The 18,116-nt window shown below is 41.1% G+C and overlaps 1 protein-coding gene and 1 pseudogene across 8 annotated transcripts in view; both read left to right on the plus strand.

The window, feature by feature from the left end:
• Abl2 (ABL proto-oncogene 2, non-receptor tyrosine kinase) overlaps positions 1–18,116 on the plus strand; it is an 83,724-nt gene that overhangs the window by 801 nt on the left and 64,807 nt on the right. The gene's annotated exons all lie outside the window — the stretch shown is intronic.
• On the plus strand, positions 28–12,628 carry LOC113457944 (annotated as a pseudogene).

The following is an 18,116-nucleotide window of genomic DNA, read 5'->3' on the forward strand; positions in this document are numbered from 1 at the left end:
GGTGGGAGGATAAACCAGTTGTTAACGATGGGAACGAGTCGTGCCCTGAGGAATTGGGAAATAGGTACTGCATCTTGAGATCGTGGCATATTCGGTGTGTGTTTTATTAATCAGGCACCGAGCTGTGTCAGAATGGTAAGTTGTGAACCCTTTTTAGCATCTCTTTACTTTCAATAGAGTATTTTCCCTAAACTGAAAATGAAGGGCTTTGCCAAACCACCCTGTTCTGTGTGTCTGAGTAGGACCCAGGATTCTGAGATGGCTGGCAGGGCTGTAGATGGGTGGGTATGATTGGGGAGAGGAATGTGAGTTTTCTTTGAGCCGCAGTTGCTTGTACATATATGCATAGGTGCTCCAGGTCTTATGGAACCTGCGCCGTCTCATAGCGCCCTCAGAAGAGCTGTCTCTAAAGTATTTAAAATTGCATTTATTTTGTGAGTGAGTGTATGTGTGCGGGCGTATTCATGCAGAGCTCAGAAGACAACTCGGGGAATCCCTTCTCTCCTTCCACCATGTGAGTTCCAGTATTGAACTCCTTCATCAGGCTGGGAGGCAAGTGCCTTTACTGAGCCGTTCTGTTGGTCCAGTGTCTCTAAACTCTTAGTAGATACAGATTTTGGGCACATACTCTTATTAATTTGTGTGTCTTTATCATATGCTCTAATAATGTAGTTAACAAACAGAAATGAGTATAAGAAAGAGTGCAGTGGGAAAAATTGAGTATAGAGTTCTGTAAATCAGTGACACTGCACACAGCTTGACCGTGGCCCTGAGTTCAAGCCTCAGCAGCAGCAGCAGCAAAAAAAAAAAAAAAATTATTATTATTATTTTCCCCTGAGGCCAAGTGGATCCTTTTGTTCCTCTGTAGTGTTGTCGACCCTTTTTCAGAGAACTTTCCTAGAGAGGGCAGACTAGAGAAGGGGGGAAGGCAGAAGATATCCTAAGACCCTCCTGCTGATGTAGATGTGACTTCTAGAGAAAGGACTGGCCGGTAGAAACTGGTAGGAAGTAGCAAAGTAGAGTTTCACTGAGAATATGTAGCAGCAAAGTAAAGGATAAACACTGTCCTATGCCACATAGTGGGGAGAGGGGAGGTTAGGAAGTACAAACTAGTCACGAGGAAGAGGGGTGACAAGAGATGGTAGCGTGCCAAAAAGAGGTCCCAGCGGTTTGTAGCTGTTGGTCCAGTTGTGTCTGAGTTCTGCATTTGGACTCCTTTGTTTCTCTTTTCCTTTGAATTTTTAAAAACCGGTTAAAATTTTTATGTGTTTGGGTGTTTTGCTGCATGTATGTCTGTGTGCCATATGCATGCATACCTGATGCCCAGAGAGGCCAGAAGGAAGGCATCAGGTCTTCTCCTGAACTGGATGGTTGGTGAGCTGTCATGTGGGTGCTGGTGATTGAACCCAGCTCCTCTGCAAGAGCAGTGGGTGCTCTTAACTACTGAGGCATCAGTCCAGCTCCAGAGTTGTTTCTTAATGGAGGAGGTAGGTGATTTGGGGCCATCTGAGTTTTAAGTTTTATGTGCTCACTATTAAAGATGTGCTTGTGCAGCTCATCAAGGTGTGTGAGTTTCTATGCAGAGGCTATTCATAAAGTGTTTATTGACATACTGAAACATTGGGAACAGGGTTAACTGCTTTCAGGAAGAAATTCATATGGCTTTGCTTTATGGGGTTACTGTGTTAAGTGTGGCCCAGTGGGCAGTGGTGACCCTGTCCTTCTTTGGCCTGTAAGAAGGAAGAAGTCGTGAATAATGGACAAAGGGGGTTTTGAAGGCCACACTTGATTTGGGCCTGTGGAGCTGGAAAGAGCAGACTAGGTAGAAGACAGTGGGAAGTTGTGGATGAAATAGTCTGGAGACACTAGAGCAAAATTGGAATTTTTTTTTTTCTTTTTGTGATAAAGAGCCTAACTGTGCAACCTTGGCTGGCCTGGAACAAACTACGTAGAACAGGTTGCCCTTCAGACTCACAGAGATTGGCCTGCTTCTGCCTCATGAGTGATGGCATTAAAGAGGTGTGCCAGCATGCACATGTGTAGGTCTTTGTGTAGTGGAGGCCACCGTCGGACTTGCAACCCCTACTCACTCATACTCAGATGCTGGTATTATGGAAGTGAGTACCCAGCTGCCATCTTTGAGTTTGTCTGAAAGAGCTGCCCTTTAAGTTTGTAACTTGATTACTCTGAGAAGTAATAGGAACAAAACATTTAATTGAAAGAGACTGGATTATGGGTACTCTGGCAGAAAGTTTCATCAGTTTAGTTGATTGGCTGTAGTTTATAGATTTTATCAATAAATTCAGGTATGAAATATAATGCTGGGAACTTGGCCTTAAAGTCAGTGGATTAGCAGCAATGGGAGTAGGCAGCGAGTTCAAGGTGAGTTCTGTTTATTTAGTGAGTCCGAGTGCTTTTGAGTACCTGTTGCATTCTTGTGAATGTTGAATGTGAGTCCTTCATGAACTTAAGGGACTTGAACCCCCAAGACAGGGTTTCTCTGTGTAATAGTCCTGGCTGCCTTGGAACTCGATTTGTAGACCAGGCTGGCTTTGAACTCTCAGAGATCCACCTGCCTCTGCCTCACAAGTGCTGGGATTAAGGACTTGATTCTCAGCATTCTCTTTGGCATTGTGATCCAGGTGGGAGCCCTGGATCCCTGACTGTTTATTTCCTGTGTGACCCTGGGCAAGTAATATATTGGGCTCAGCATTTGTAAAATAAGAATAAGAGTACCCAGTAGTTTATCAGTTACTATTGCAAAGCATTTAGAATAGTGCCTTGCACATCCTAGGAATTCAACGTAGGCCAAGTGTGATGGTGCACAACTGTAGTCTCAGTACCGGGAGGCGGAGACAGGTGAATCTCTTTGAGTTCAATGCCAGCCTCTTCTAAAGTGAAGCGCTCGCTCGCTCGCTCGCGCTCTCTCTCTCTCTCTCTCTCTCTCTCTCTCTCTCTCTCTCTATTTTTATATATATAAAAATTCAGTGTGTCTTACCTCTTTTCATCATCCTTATTTTTATTTTATGTGCATTGGTGTTTTGCCTGTGTGTGCCTGTGTGAGGGTGTCAGAAGCTTTGGAACTGGAGTTACAGACAGGTGTGAGCTGCCAGGTGGGTGTTAGGAATTGAACCTGGGTCCTGTGGAAGAGCAGCATGTGCTGTTAACCACTGAGCTGTCTCTCTAGCCCCTATTCTTCTTATTAAAAATGAGGATGTGTCAAAGTTAAAGTCAAGGTTTGTACCTGAGTGACTGGGATAAATGATTTTTATCCTTTAAAATTTTTAACCTTCTTTCGGGAATTCACCAAGGCCAGCTGGCCTGAGTCTGAAAAAGCATGGGATAAAACCGGACTTGCTGAACATAGCGGACAACAAGGACTACAGAGAACTCAAGAACAAGGGCAAGGGGTTTTTGATCCTCCTGCACGTGCTGGCTTTGGGGGGGCCTGGGCAGTTTGGATGCTCAATTTACTAAACCTGGATGGAGGTGGGCGGTCCTTGGACTTCCCACAGGTCAGGGAACCCTGATGGCTCTTCAAGCTGATGAGGGAGAGGGACTTAATCGGGGGAGGGGGAGGGAAATGGGAGGCGGTGGCGGGGAGGAGGCAGAAATCCTCAATAAATAAATAAATTAAAAAAAAATTTTTTAACCTTTAAAAAGGTTGAAAATTAGAAGCAGATGGATAGGATGTGAATATGGTAGCCAAAGACTAGTATGAAAAGAGTTGAAATAATAAATACTGGAAGAAATAAAGGTAAAGTAAGTACTTTTTGATTTTGTGGGGTGGTAGTCTGGGGGATTGAACTGAGGGCCTCATACAAGCTAGACAGTACTCTACCGCTGAGCCAATATATATCCGTTACATTCATACTCTGCCACGTTTCTAGCAGTAGCAGCCCATGAAAGATAACTTGTTCCACCTGGGAGGCTGAGGTTAGGAATGTGAAGGCATTCTTTGCTTGTACCTAAGGAGACAAAAATGGGTACTTCAGAGGACTAGGAGATTGCTCAGTGGTCAGGCACTTGCCCAGCATGTCAGGTCCTGTCTTTAACCTCCTGTGCTGTTTTAAAAATAAACAGACAGACAACTGAGGCTGAGACTGAGTTTAAGGCCTAGTCTACATAGCAAGTATACATTTGGCATTATTGTGAAAAACTAATCTCGGTCATCATGGAACTAGTGTATAAATCACTATCCTATGCCTATAATCCCAGCCCTTGGAAGCTGAGGCAGATGGATTGCTGTGTATTTGAGGTTAGCCTGGGGGTATGGAGTGAGTATCGGACCAGCAAGGGCTGTGTAGTAAGACCCCATCTCAAAAAACTGGGAAAAAACTTGCTGTCTTGAGTTTATTGAATTATTAGCTTGTAAATCCACAACTAAAAGGTTTGGTGTGGAGCTGGAGAGATGGCTGAGTAGTTGACTGCTTGCTGCTCTTACAGAGGAACTGAGTTTGGTTACTGGAACCTAGTCTAGGTGGCTCATAACAGCTTGTTAAGTTCAGCTCCAGGTGATTTGATGCCTTCTGGCCTCCTCCAACACCTTTAAACACCCTGCCCCCCCTCAGCACGGAAAATAAATCTTAAAAGTGTGATAAAGCCAGGCAGTGGTGGCGCATGTCTTTAATCCAAGAACTCAGGAGACCCTGGAAGGAGGATCTCTGTGAGCTTGAGGCCAGCCAGGTAGGTCTACAAGAGCTAGTTCCAGGATAGGCTCCAAAGCTACAGAGAAACCCTAAAAAAAGTGTGATAGACTCTTGAGTTTACATGTAGATTTAAATTTTTTATATTATTACTTTGTTTATAATTTCTAAATTATGATTAAATTGTTATTGTGTGTGTGTGATGTGTGTTTGAGTGCAGAGGTTCATGGAGGTCAGAGAACAGTCTTTGGACGTTCTTTCCCTTCTATCATGGGCTCCTGGGATTGAACGCATGTCATCAGGCTTATACAACAACTGATTTTGCTTGCTGAACTGTCTCTCTGGCTCTCCGTATAAATTTTAATGTATATATATAATTTACATTAAAATTTATATATATATCTTAGAAAGTTTATCAGAGTCCATGATTTTTTTTCTTTAGCCAAGGGTGGCAATTTTTTTCATTGTTAATATTGTGAGTTAGCTGTTAAAATGATTTACTTTGCCAGAAATGTTTTTAGAAATGTAATTTAAAAGGAATGAAATAGTAGGCCATATTTTGGTATGAAAGAATGAGATATTGTATGACTTGTTAGTTTTTTAATTGAAGCTTTATAGTCGAGATGATGTTTTGTTTTGGTAATCTCTATTTGTCTTTTTGTTATTTGTTTTGCTGTGTGCAGTAGGCTGGCCTTGAGCTTTCTTCCTGCCTAGTCTGCCTAGTGCGGAGATTACCAGTGTGAACCACCGCGCCTAGCTGCTTACTCTACTTTTTAGTATCTGGCATACCTTTCAACAGTTAAAAGATGTCAAGTCATTGTTGCTTCCTTCCTACCTCCTTTCTAAAAATTGTATTTAAAAAAGCCCAAATTATAAGGTTTTGAGTAATAAAAAAATTTTAAGCTCACTATTTTAAATCATTGGAATTTTCTTTTTATATCTATAGTGTATCCCCCCACCCTGGGTTTCTTTGTATAGCCCAGGCTATCCTAGAACTCTTTGTAAACCAGGCTGGCCTTTGCCTCCCAAGTGCTGGAATTAAAGGTGTGAGCCACCATTGCCCAGCTCTATAGTGCATTTTTAAGTCTTTACAGAATAAGTTGTGGGTACTCCAAAGTAAAATGATATTCCTGAAAGATAGCATGATCTGTTGTAGTGAACACTTACTGCATTTTGTCCATGGGAACATTCTCTATGTGTAGCCCAGGCTGGTATTGCTCTGTTTATAAAGACAGTCTCCTGTAGCCTAGGATGACCTAAAACTTGATAACTGAGGATGACCTTGAATTCCCTGTTCTCTTGCTCCACTTTCCCAAATGCTGAGCTTACAGATGTGTGCCACCACATGGGACTTGTAGGCTGGTCTCAAACTCTATTCTGTCTTCACCTCTAAGCGCTGTGTTCTAGGTATTACGATGCCTGGCAGTGATCACTAATTGTTAGGAGAATTAAATTTTTGTTGTTTTTCTTTTTAGTTTGGGTCTCACTCTTTATCACAAGCTGGCAGGCAACTTATCATGTAGGTCAGAAAAACTTTAAAAAATTGTTTGGATGGACACAGTAGTATATACCTGTAATTCCAGCACTCAGGTGGCTGAGGATTGAAAATTATGAATGTAGAAGAGTATGAAATACTCACCACCCAGGCCTTCTATAGTAAATGATTCAGAACTACTGAACAGAAGGGACAACCAAGAGTTATATCCCTAGCCATCAGGCAAAGAGAGCACATTGGGAATGGCTCTAGTCCTTTGAATTCTCAAACCCTCCTCCAGTGACACACACCTCCTCTAGCAAGACCACACCTTCTCTAATCCTTCCCAGACTGGTCAACCGACTGGGGAGCAAAGATTCAAACATAGGAACCAACAGCGGCCTCTCATTCCTCCCACCACTCCTTGTGTCCTTTGCTAGAACCTGAACTGGGTAGGTGTTCTTGTGGTTGTGGTGTTCTTGTTTAAATCACATGCATATACTTCCTTTTATATATTTCTGTAATAGTGTTAGTTAAACATTTTAAACTGACAAGTAACAATTTTACTTTGTAAGTGAGGTTGAGATGACTCAGGTGGAGTCTAAGGGCTCACTGACTGTTCTAGCTGAAATGGTGAGCTTCCAGTTCATTGAAAGACCTTGTCTCAAAAAATAAGGTGAAAAAGGATTGAAGAAAAACATCCTCATGTCAATCTCTGGCCTCCATGTGGGCCCATATGGGTGAGCTCACCCTCATACACATTCATGGAGCACATGCACACAGACATGTCGAAAAGAAGACAACTGTAGGTAGCTGCTTTTACCATGACATCAGAGTATTCAGATATGGAAGATGATCAGTGAGAGCATTTTTTGTCTTAGCATAAACGTAACTATCTGGAGGAGGGCATTATTTTGTATTTATAACACTAGAATATATAATTGAAATGCTCCAATGATCTAGTATTAGAATTTTTTTTTTTTTTTTGGTTTTTCGAGACAGGGTTTCTCTGTAGCTTTGGAGCCTGTCCTGGAACTCCCTTTGTAGACCAGGCTGGCCTCGAACTCACAGAGATCCGCCTGCCTCTGCCTCCCAAGTGCTGGGATTACAGGCGTGCGCCACCACCGCCCGGCCTAGTATTAGAATTTATATTGGCTGCCTGAAGTATCTCTAGTTTTATTTTTGCTGCACTGTGCAATTTATAAGAACCTTTTTATTTCCAGATAATATGTCAGGCCTGTTCCGCAAGAGCTTTTAGCTGTGGAGAGATCTTGCCAGCCCAGAGTATTTTCTCTCTTCCTGTATTAGTGTAGTCTATACTTACTAATTGTACATGTTAATGACTCTAAGAGAATTTTTAGGTATAATTTAGACAGAACTGTTTTTTCAAAAACTGTCAATGCTCAGATAGCTGTTAATCAACTTCTTCATTTAAGGAGGTAGAGGATCCTGCCCTGGCCTCCAGCGGAGAGATCCTCTTGCCTGACTCTGAGTGCTGGAATTAAAGGAATGCACCACCTTGCCCAGAGAAAATATTTATTTTTGTCCTTTATGTCTATGTGTCTGTGCGTGGGTATGTGCACTTTAGTGCAGGTGTCTATGGAGACAGAGGATTCGGATCTCCTGCAGCCAGAGTTGCAGACACTTAATGGGCCATCTGCTGGAAGCCAGACTCGGGTGTTCTTGAGAAGCATCTGCTCTTGACTCCAAGCGATCTCTCTAGCCACCACCACAAGTCTTTAAAATAACAACAAAAAAATGTTAAAAACTTTTTGAGCATAGAAGTGAGATTTTTTTGGGGGTGTGTATGTGTGTTTGCAGTAATTCTTTGTTAGTAGCACTGGTGTTTTGGGTTACATGTGTACTCTGAGAATATCATACAAATTAGAAAGTTGTTTCAGTATTGCTTTTCAGTCAAACTTCCAATCAAATGAAAGCATAGATGAATATACATTTAATATAATAGCATCCCAAATTTAGTCTGGATTCCTTAAAGAAACAATAACTACATTGAGCTCTGGCTTCATTTTGCTTGTAAATATGCTGAGTGTGCAGTGATTTGCTGGCTTCTCCACTGTGAGCTCTGCCAGTGTTGGGTTTTCACCAGCATAACACAGCTCAGCAGGCTCAGGCCATTTGTATTCCCTGGTTTGCTGTCCTAGGAGAGGACTGGCCTAGAAATCTTTCAGTTGATGTGGTCACGGTCAAAGGTAGCTTAATAGACAGTATATATACATATATTTTTATAGTCTACCCTTCCTTCTATGCTGATTTTAACAAACTGAAGAAATACTACTGAGTTAAAACTCAAGCTTGCCACTTAGTATTTTCTGGTTCCGGGTAATTATAAGAAAATATTCTATAAAAACTAACAATATATTGTTTGTATCACCCATCTGTCTTTATTTATAAAAAAGTTGATGCTCAAAGCTTTTTTATTATAGTAACTCTTTGAGTTAAAGATTGCATTTCATGTACAACGATACCTAAATGTAGAAAACAAACGTACCATAGAGGAGCTTGTACAGTAGTCAGTAAGTAGCTGGGCGTGGTGGCACATGCCTTTAATCCCAGCACTAGGGAGGCAGAGGCCAGCCTGTTCTACATAGTGAGTTCCTGGACAGTCAAGACTATATAGAGAAACCCTGTCTTAAAAAAACAAGTTTAAGATTTATTTAAAACTTTAAAAAAATAATTAGTTTTATGTTTCTGGGTATTTTGCCTGCATGTATGTCTGTGTACCACCTGTGTGAAGTGCCCACAATGACCAAAAGAGGCACTGGAGTGGCAGACAGATTTGAAATACAATGTGGGTGCTGGGAATTGAACTGAGTCCTCTGGAAGAGCAGCTGGTACTCTTACCCATCTCTCCAGCCCAGATCTGTAGGCACACAGTAGATAACCATTTATTATTATTATCATCACCATTGTCTTTGTTATTGTTATTTGAAACTGTTTCTCTGTGTTAGCTATGGCTTTGTTGAACAGGCTGGCCTTGAATTTAGAGATCCACCTGCCTCTGCCTCCTGAGTGCTGGGATTAAAGTCCTGGGCCACCACGCCCAGCTACTTACTGACTACTGTACAAGCTCCTCTATGGTACATTTGTTTTCTACATTTAGGTATCGTTGTACATGAAATGCAGTCTTTAACTCAAAGAGTTACTATAATAAAAAAGCTTTGAGCATCAACCTTTTTATAAATAAAGACAGATGTTTTGACTAGCATACAAATAAATAGTTTTTACCCTGACATTTTCATGCATATGTCTTCAGACAGTAATAATATATGATATTGGCCATATTTTAGTGCATAATTTATAGTCAGTGAGTGCTTTGAACAAACCGAAGCATTCTTTGAAGTTGTTGATGGATCTGAAAAAAGTGTTTCAAATCTGCCTTTATTCTCTTTATATTCTTCCCCCCACTTAATTGCCCTATTTTTAATGTAATTGTATTTTACTGTATTTATTTGAGACAGTTTCACATTGTAGCCATAGCTGACCTGAACTCATAGTCCAGGGTGGCCTTGAACTCTAGCCAACCCTCCTACCTTAGCTTCTAGAGTGAGCAGCCTTTTAAGTCTTCAAGTAAAACTTCATCAAATTCTATATCATTTTGTTTCATTAAATTTTTTTTATTTTGTTCTATAACTCTGTTTAGAAAAATTTTAATGCTTTTATAAGTTCTTTGACCTAATTTTTTTTTTTTTTTTTTTTTTTTTTTGGTTTTTCGAGACAGGGTTTCTCTGTGGCTTTGGAGCCTATCCTGGAACTAGCTCTGTAGACCAGGCTGGTCTCGAACTCACAGAGATCCGCCTGCCTCTGCCTCCCAAGTGCTGGGATTAAAGGCGTGCGCCACCACCGCCCGGCTTGACCTAATTATTTCAAGACTTTTTCTTGAAATTATTAACTATGTTCAAACAGAAGAGTCATCTTGGTGATGAGCTGTGGTTGTCAAGGCGTTCTCAGCCCTGAGTAAGTAGGTTGTTTTCTTCTCCAGCCTAAGGTCACCCACTAGATCACTCACTTAGTGTTTGTTTTTGTTTTTTGATTTATTTGGTGTTTGTTTGTTTGTTTGTTGATGAGGTCTCACTGCGTAGCCCAGGTTGGTGGTGACTTTCTGCAATCCTCCTGCCTCTGTCCTGGGATTATAGGCACGAGCCAGCACATACCTGTAGTCACACTGACTCCTAGCATGGAGATCTAACCAAATATGCTAACCAACCAGGTGGAGAGCTTGTTACAGGAAAATACAAAGCACAATCATCAGACGCAATAAGGCACACTTATAGTTTAGAAAACACTCTTCCAAACGTTGTTCTTCACTGCTAAGTATTTAGTTCATACTCGATCAAATGTGTCCCAACTCTGTTTCTATTGAGAGGTGGTAACATAAACACCCTCCGCCTTCTTCCTATCAACTTCAAACTCCCAGAATTAGCCCAGTGCTAATCACTCTGTACAGTTCAGCAGACTGAGTCACTCTTTTCAGACCTGAACGCTCCAAACACCCAAGCTCCCAGATAGACAAGTGCCAACACTGAAAGCAGGCTTTTCTAAGGCTTTTGGTCCAACTGAGATGCTCCCTTTGGAAATAACGTGGGAGTTTTGTTATGGTTTTTGTGATCCTTATTTTCTGTTCAAAACAAACCCCCACAGATAGTAAGTGTGCATGAGGCCCTCAGTTCAATCCCCAGTACCATCACAAAACAAAAGCCCAAAGCAAAAACTCATCACTATCACCATTTTTATTTATTTATTTATTTTGGTTTTTCGAGACAGGGTTTCTCTGTGGTTTTGGAGCCTGTCCTGGAACTAGCTCTTAAAGACCAGGCTGGTATCGAACTCACAGAGATCCACCTGCCTCTGCCTCCCAAGTGCTGGGATTAAAAGCGTGCAACACCACCACCCGGCTACCATTTTTTTTTGTTAAAGATCACTATTTATTTCTTTTTACTCTTGTTTCGTTTCTCTTCTTTCAGCTTCTTTTTGGAGACTTTGGGTCTGCTGGCCTTTCTGTATAGGTGATACCCGATCAGACCCAGGAGTGCCGGCTACCATTTTTAATTAATTTAATTTCCATTACCGAGATTTTCATAACTTAATCTACTTACGTTCAACTTTTTTGTTTGCTTGTTTTTTGGTTTTTTTTGATTCTATAAAGCTTGTATGTGGAAGTACCCAGTGAATAGTTGCCATTGTTTCTTACTGTCCCCAAATATTGTAGTAGGTAGAATAAGTAAAGCTAACGTAAGTTCAGTTCTGAAGAGGAACTGAGGGGGGACAAAAACAAACCAGAAAGCCTAAATACTCTTTAATTTGTGGGTATGAAATTTCTATTAAAGGGCCAGTATTTGCCTTTTTCTTTTTGCGATAGGATCCTCTACAGCCCAGGCTTCCTTAGAACCCACATGTAAACTGGGCTTGAAAAGCAGAGGCAGGCAGATCTCTGAGTTTGAGGCCAGCTGGTTTAAATAGTGAGTTCAGGACAGCCAGAGCTACATGGTGAGATCCTGTCTCCAAAGAAACAAACAAGCACAAACCCTCTTATGTAGCACAAGTTAGCCTCAGACTCCAACAATCCTCTTGCTTCAGCCTCTTGAGTATTGGGGTTACAGGAGCGAGCTACTATACGTGGTTTAAAGGCTTTGAGTCTCTTGGTGTCTTGTTAATTCATAGAAATACAAAGCTGTAGATGGAGAACTTGGAGGCACTAAATGATTCAGAGCACTGAAATGTGGACAGCACTGAGCTGTAGAAACTATGAATGGTGCCTGCATGGGTTGATACATATGTGTGGGTTTTCAGTGGCTGAAGAGAATAGGAAGCTTGTAAGAACAGCCCAGTTCCCAGTGATTGCTATTTTATTACATATTCACTCTCTGCCTTTATCTTCTTTCCTTAATTCAAATATATCAGAAACATCTAGAAAACACACACACACGAGCATTGAACCAAGCAGGTGTACTCTATATGAAAAACACTTCTGGTGATTTAGATGTAACATACTCATCCAGTTAAGACTTCACTTTAGGAAGCTGGGCATAGTGGTGGACACCTTTAACTCTAGCACTTGGGAGACAGAGGCAGGCAGATCTTTATGAAGAGTTCCAAGACAACCTGGGCTATCTAATGAGACTTTGTCTCAGAAATGAAAACAAACTAAAAGACTTCTAGATCCTAGAGTCCAAGTGCTGAGGCAGAAGTCTAGGTCCTGAAGAACTGAGTACAAGGCTGTATCTAAATCTCAAGTTCATTGCCAGAACTGTGGTGGTTCAGGAGGACACATGGGAGGTGCATTCGGACCTGGGCAGAATTCTCGCCACTGATGGGCTTACAGAAGTCATAAAGCAGTGACGTTACTGTGAGAAAGAAGTCTTACCACCACTGCCAGTGGGAGAGCTGTGAAACCTGCCAGAGGATCTCCAACATGGAAATGGCTTGAAAGAATAACTTCTTGATGTGAAAGAACCAGGCAGATCCATGGGCTGCTAAGGCCTGTGGATAGAAAGCCCATATTAATTCTATGCCCAACTATGGAAACAGTATGGTGGTTCTTCAAATTCAGAATTACCATATGATCCAACAATTCCATGTCTTGATATAAGCCAAATAAAATGAAAAGTACTTCTATCTGTAGCTGGGTATAGAGGATACAGAGAGGCACACTATATGCTCAGAACTTAAGATATACAAACAACAGAATTAGGAGATCAAGGTTATTCTCAACTACATAGTTCAAGGCTTGCCTGGACTAGAAGAGATCCTGTCTTTGGGGAAAGAAAAAAAGAGGCATTTGTACATTCGTGTGTGTGTGTGTGTGTGTGTGTGTGTGTGTGTGTGTGTGTGTGTGTGTGTATGTGTATGGGGTGTGTATAGGTACATATGTGTGTGGGTGCCCAAAGCAATCAGAAGAGGGCATTGGATCCCTTGTGCCGGAGTTACAGGCAGTTGTGGATTGCTTGATAGAGGTGCTGGGAATTGAAGTCAGATCTGCTGTAAGAACCGTAAGTGGTCTCAGCCACTGAGTCTTTCTTTATCCAGCCCTGGTGAATGTTTTAAGATAGCCATGTTGCCCAGGCTGCTCTTGAGTTCCTCAGCTCAAATGATTCTCTGTCCTTGGTCTCCAGAGTCTTGGGATTCCAGGCATACACCATCATACCTAGCAAACTTATATTTGATGGGAACAGAAGGACCCTCAAAAAAATTGTAGTGGGCTTCAGTGACTGGCCTTTGATTTTGCCTTTTGGTGAATTTACTATCTCCTGGGTTCTGTTGTTGCTATTGAGAAAGTAACTGTCAGTGTAATTGACTTCCTGCAGACAACCTGTCATTTCCATCTGGTGGCTTTTATAAGTCGCTTTGTCTTTGATGTCTCGCATTTCCGCTGCATCGTAACTAGATTTCCTAGTATTTTGTCCTGCTAGCATGATCCTTTGTGCTTCCTGAAACTAGGGCAGTTTTCGAAAAGTCAGCAATTATCTCCTCAAATACCGCCTTCTCATTTTGCTGGTCTCCTTGAACGTTATTTTGGACTTTTTCTTTTGTTCTTGTGTCACTTAGCCTCTGTTCTGTAGGGCTTTTTTTTTTCTTTTTTCTTTTTTAGTACTGTGCAATGTTTTATTTTATCAAAGTGCTTTTTTTTTACTGATCTGATCTACAGTTTAATCATTTGAACCTCTAATTTAAGTTACTATTTTCATTTCTTCAAATTCTTTCTCTTTGACTCCTTTAATAATCTTTCTGTCTTTTTTGTTGTGGCAAAATACTGTACAGATACAAGAAATATATATTTAAAAACTTTTAAGTGTACAGATCGGTGACATTGAGTATATTTTTATTGAATGACAATTACTACCGTTTCTCTCCAGAACTATTTCCTCCCATCCCCCAAGACAGGGTTTCTCTTTTAGCCCTGGCTGTCCTTGAACTACTCTGTCAAACTCAGAGAACCGTGTGCCTCTGCCTCCTTAGTGCTTGGATTAAAGGCGTGCGTCAAGGCTGCCCAGCTTCTCTGGAACTCTTTTATCTTCCCAGATCCAAACTTGAATCTGTTAAACATTAACTCCTAATTTTGTCATCTCCCAAGCCCCTAGCAACCACTATATTTTTCTTTTTGTCTTTGTGAATTTGACTATCCTGGGTATCTTTAAGATTTTTTTTTAAATTACATTTTATTTTGTGTGTGTGTGTGTGTCTGTAGGTGCCCACTCATGATGTGGCATACATGTGGAGTTAAGAGAACAACTTGAAGGAGTTGGTTTTCTCTTTCTGCCCTGTGGGTTCCAGGGATTGAACCTGGGCTGTTAGTCTTGGTGGTAGGCGTGCTTACCTGCTGAGCCGTCTCACTGGCCCTGCAGGTGTCTCACATTTAAGGGGGAATGGTATTTCATTGTAAGTTTGTATCACACTCTGTCCAGCCCTCTGTCCATGGACCACTTGGATTACCTTCACCTTCTGAGAATTCATGTAAATAATGCATACACACACACACACACACACACACACAACATTCCCACTGTGTGGTGGTAGGACTGAGAATATGCCTCATAAATGCAGGTATTTGAACATTTGGTCCCCAAGTGGTGCTGCTGTTTGGGGACGCTTAGCTGGTGCGGCCTTGTGAGGGAGTGTATCACTGGAGGGCTTTGAGGCTTTAAAGACTGTCTCCTCCAAGTTTTCTCTTTCTGCTTTGTCCTTGTGCTTCAAAATGAGTTTCTGTTTTGTAAGAATTTTATTGATCTCAGAATTATAACATTTTCAAAAATCAGTGTTAATATTGCTTTCACTATACATAAAAAGAAGGGTTTATTTTGCAAGTGAATTTATCATCAGAGTTTTACTAAATTAAAAAATTGTTCCTTACCAGGCCACTAGGGGCTACTCCAGTGTCTAGGAGAAGATCCCGTTACCACTGCAGCTGAAACATTATCTTCCTTCTAGCATAATCAGCACCGTCTCGATTTCTTATATGAGAAAGTAGACTTTTAAGTCTGGTGTGGGCTATTAATTTTGACAATAATATGTACCTTTGGTCAGGATTTGCTGTAATTTTATGTTTTACACGTACTCACTGGTATGATGTGTGAGGAAAGGTCAGAAGACTTCCTGCAGGAGTCATTGCTCTCCTACTGTGTGGGGTCAGTGCTGGAACTTGGGCAGTCAGGCTGGCAGCAAGTTCCTTTACTCTCTGAGCCATCTTGCTGGCTCTGCTTTGTTGTTAAAATGTGAAAATTTATTGCCCACTTTTTCTAATGGTGCTGTCTCAAACTGACTTTGATCACTTTAAGGAAAATTGTAGCTTTCTTTTTTGGTACAGAACATGATTACTTGTTTTTTACGTTAAACTTTTTCTTGAAAAATTGGAAAGGCTGATATTTGGTTAGAGTTATCATTTCTTTTTTAAATTATGTATGTTTCCTTAGAGACAGGCAACAGGAAGGACCTTCATGTTCCTTTCAAGAGTATTTAACAAGCTGGTTACGTGGCATGTGCCTGTGGTCCCAGCACTGGTACTCTGGAGGGAGACAGAAGCAGGGGATCTTCAGTGCAAGGCTATCTTGGGTTATGTGGTGAGACCCTGTTTCCAAAAACAAACACATGAACAACTAGCCAGGTATTTAGCACTTTTATTAGCATTATTTTCATTTCTTCCCAGTTACATAAGAAAATACAATGCAGTTTTGAGTTATAAAGAAAAATATATAAAACAGAGAGAGAATGCTCATGTTCTTTTCTCTCTCCTCCCCCTCTTCTCTCTCCAGGGTGCCATGTAGTTGAGATGGTCTTGAATTTAGTATGTACCTGGAGATAGCCTTGAACTGAGCCCATAAATTAACATGGAAAATTTTCAAGAAAATAGTTTAGGCACCCATGTATAAAGGAAAGGTTATTGGGGTGGCATGTGTGTGTCTGTTCATCCATCTGTCTGTCCTGGTTTCTGCACCTTCTTAGAAGCCACCAGGATTCAATCATGAAGCCCTTGGTTTTTTTTTTGTTTTTTTTTTTTTTTTTTTTTTTTTTTTTTTTTTGTTTTTTTGTTTTTGTTGGTTTTTTCGAGACAGGGTTTCTCTGTGGTTTTGGAGCCTGTCCTGGAACTAGCTCTTGTAGACCAGGCTGGAAGCCCTTGTTTTTAAAGTACTACTGATCTCTAAACATCCTAGATTGAATTTCTGACTTCATAATGGAGAGTAAATTTCACAGCCTGAACCATTGGGAGGGATATACACTAGAATCACATCCAAATCACAGCATGTACCTATAATTAATATGACCTGTTGGGGGCTGTAATTTCCCACTTGAAACAAATTTTATGTTTTTGACTCCGCCTTCTCAAAAAATAAGTCATCAGATTTAATGCTTCAGAAAATATTTTGGTCAACCAAAATTGTATTTATTAAGACATCCCTTCCAAAAGACAAGCCTTGCTATATTGCAAAGGCCAGCCCCCAAACATGATGGCGTAAACTGTCCTTTTGCCCCAGACTTCCTGGTACTTACAACTACACTTAGCTCAAAATTTTCTTTATCTGTAGCGCTAGGGATTGAACTCAAGTCTTCACACATGCTAGGCAGGTTCTACCACTAAACTGTATCCTTAATCTTTTAAAATATCTTACTGTTTATGTGCCTCTGAAAAAAAGTTTTATTGTGTGTGTATGAACGTGCACATACGCTTGTATATTCGAATGTGTGCTCACCAAGGGACAACTTTTGGAAGGTACTTCACTCTTCGACCATGTGAGTCCCAGGATAGAACTCAGGTCGTCATCAGGCTTGGTGGCAAGCACCTTGACTAGCTGAGCCCTCTCATGGGTCCTATTTCCTTTATTTCTACTTCCCACCCCCTTTTGAAAACATGTTTCTTTTGAGTCAGGGTCTTGCTGAGTTTCCCAGACTGACTTGAACTTAGCACCCTGCTGCCCAGCCTCCTGACTACAGTCTTGCAGCACAGGTGCACGAATACATACTTCAAATTTAGTTGTCCTGAGGCTGGAGAGATGACTCAGCAGTTAAGAGCACTGGCTCCTCTCCCTGAGGACCTGGTTCAATTCCCAATACACGCATGGTAACTCCAATTCCAGGGAATCTGATACCTTCACACAGACATACATGCAGGCAAAACCCAGAAAAAAAATTGAGTTTTCCTAATTATCTCCCACCCCCTCACCCCCAACAGAGTTTTTCTAGAGGACCTGAGTTCAATTCCCAGCAACCTCATGGCTCACATCCATCTGTAATGAGATCTGGTGCCCTCTTTTGGAATGCAGACAGAACAGTAATAAATAAATAAATCTAAAAAAAAAAAAGAAAAATCATGAAATTTACAAATAAATTAATAGAACTGGAAAAAAGTATACTGAGGTAACCCTACACTCAGGAAGACGAATACCAAATAATCTTTCTCATGTATATATCCTACTCTTAAGTACTTAGTTTCGTATGTTTATCTTTGAGTGCCTATGGAAGCCAGGAAATCAGAAGGGGCCATGCAGCACATGGGTGGCGGATGCCTTAAAGGAGGGTAAAGATTAGAACATCAGTGAAAGAAAAAAATTAGGTACATTAAAAGATTTTCTTTGGTACATTGAGAAAATGTGTGTCCATGTATAGTTATGTGTACATCTGTGCAGGTGCCTCCAAAGCCCAGAATAAAAACATAGGATCTCGAGTTGTAGGTATTTGTGATCCACCCAAGTGTTTTACCATCTCTTCAGCCCCACACAGAGTTGTTTTTTTTGAGAGAGAGGTTATGTAATCCTGGCTGTCCTGGAACTATACGTAGACCAGGCTGGCCTCAAACTCAGATCCTCGTGCCTCTGTTTTCCGAGTTCTACCTGTGCTCACATGTGTGCTTGGACATGTGCATGCACACACCACAGAGACATATACTAAATAAAATTTTTTTTTTTTTTTTTTTTTTTTGGTTTTTCGAGACAGGGTTTCTCTTTAGCTTTGGAGCCTGTCCTGGAACTAGCTCTTGTAGACCAGGCTGG

This window comes from Microtus ochrogaster (assembly GCF_000317375.1).
Source record: "Microtus ochrogaster isolate Prairie Vole_2 chromosome 6 unlocalized genomic scaffold, MicOch1.0 chr6_random_2, whole genome shotgun sequence".
Taxonomy (NCBI): domain Eukaryota; kingdom Metazoa; phylum Chordata; class Mammalia; order Rodentia; family Cricetidae; genus Microtus; species Microtus ochrogaster.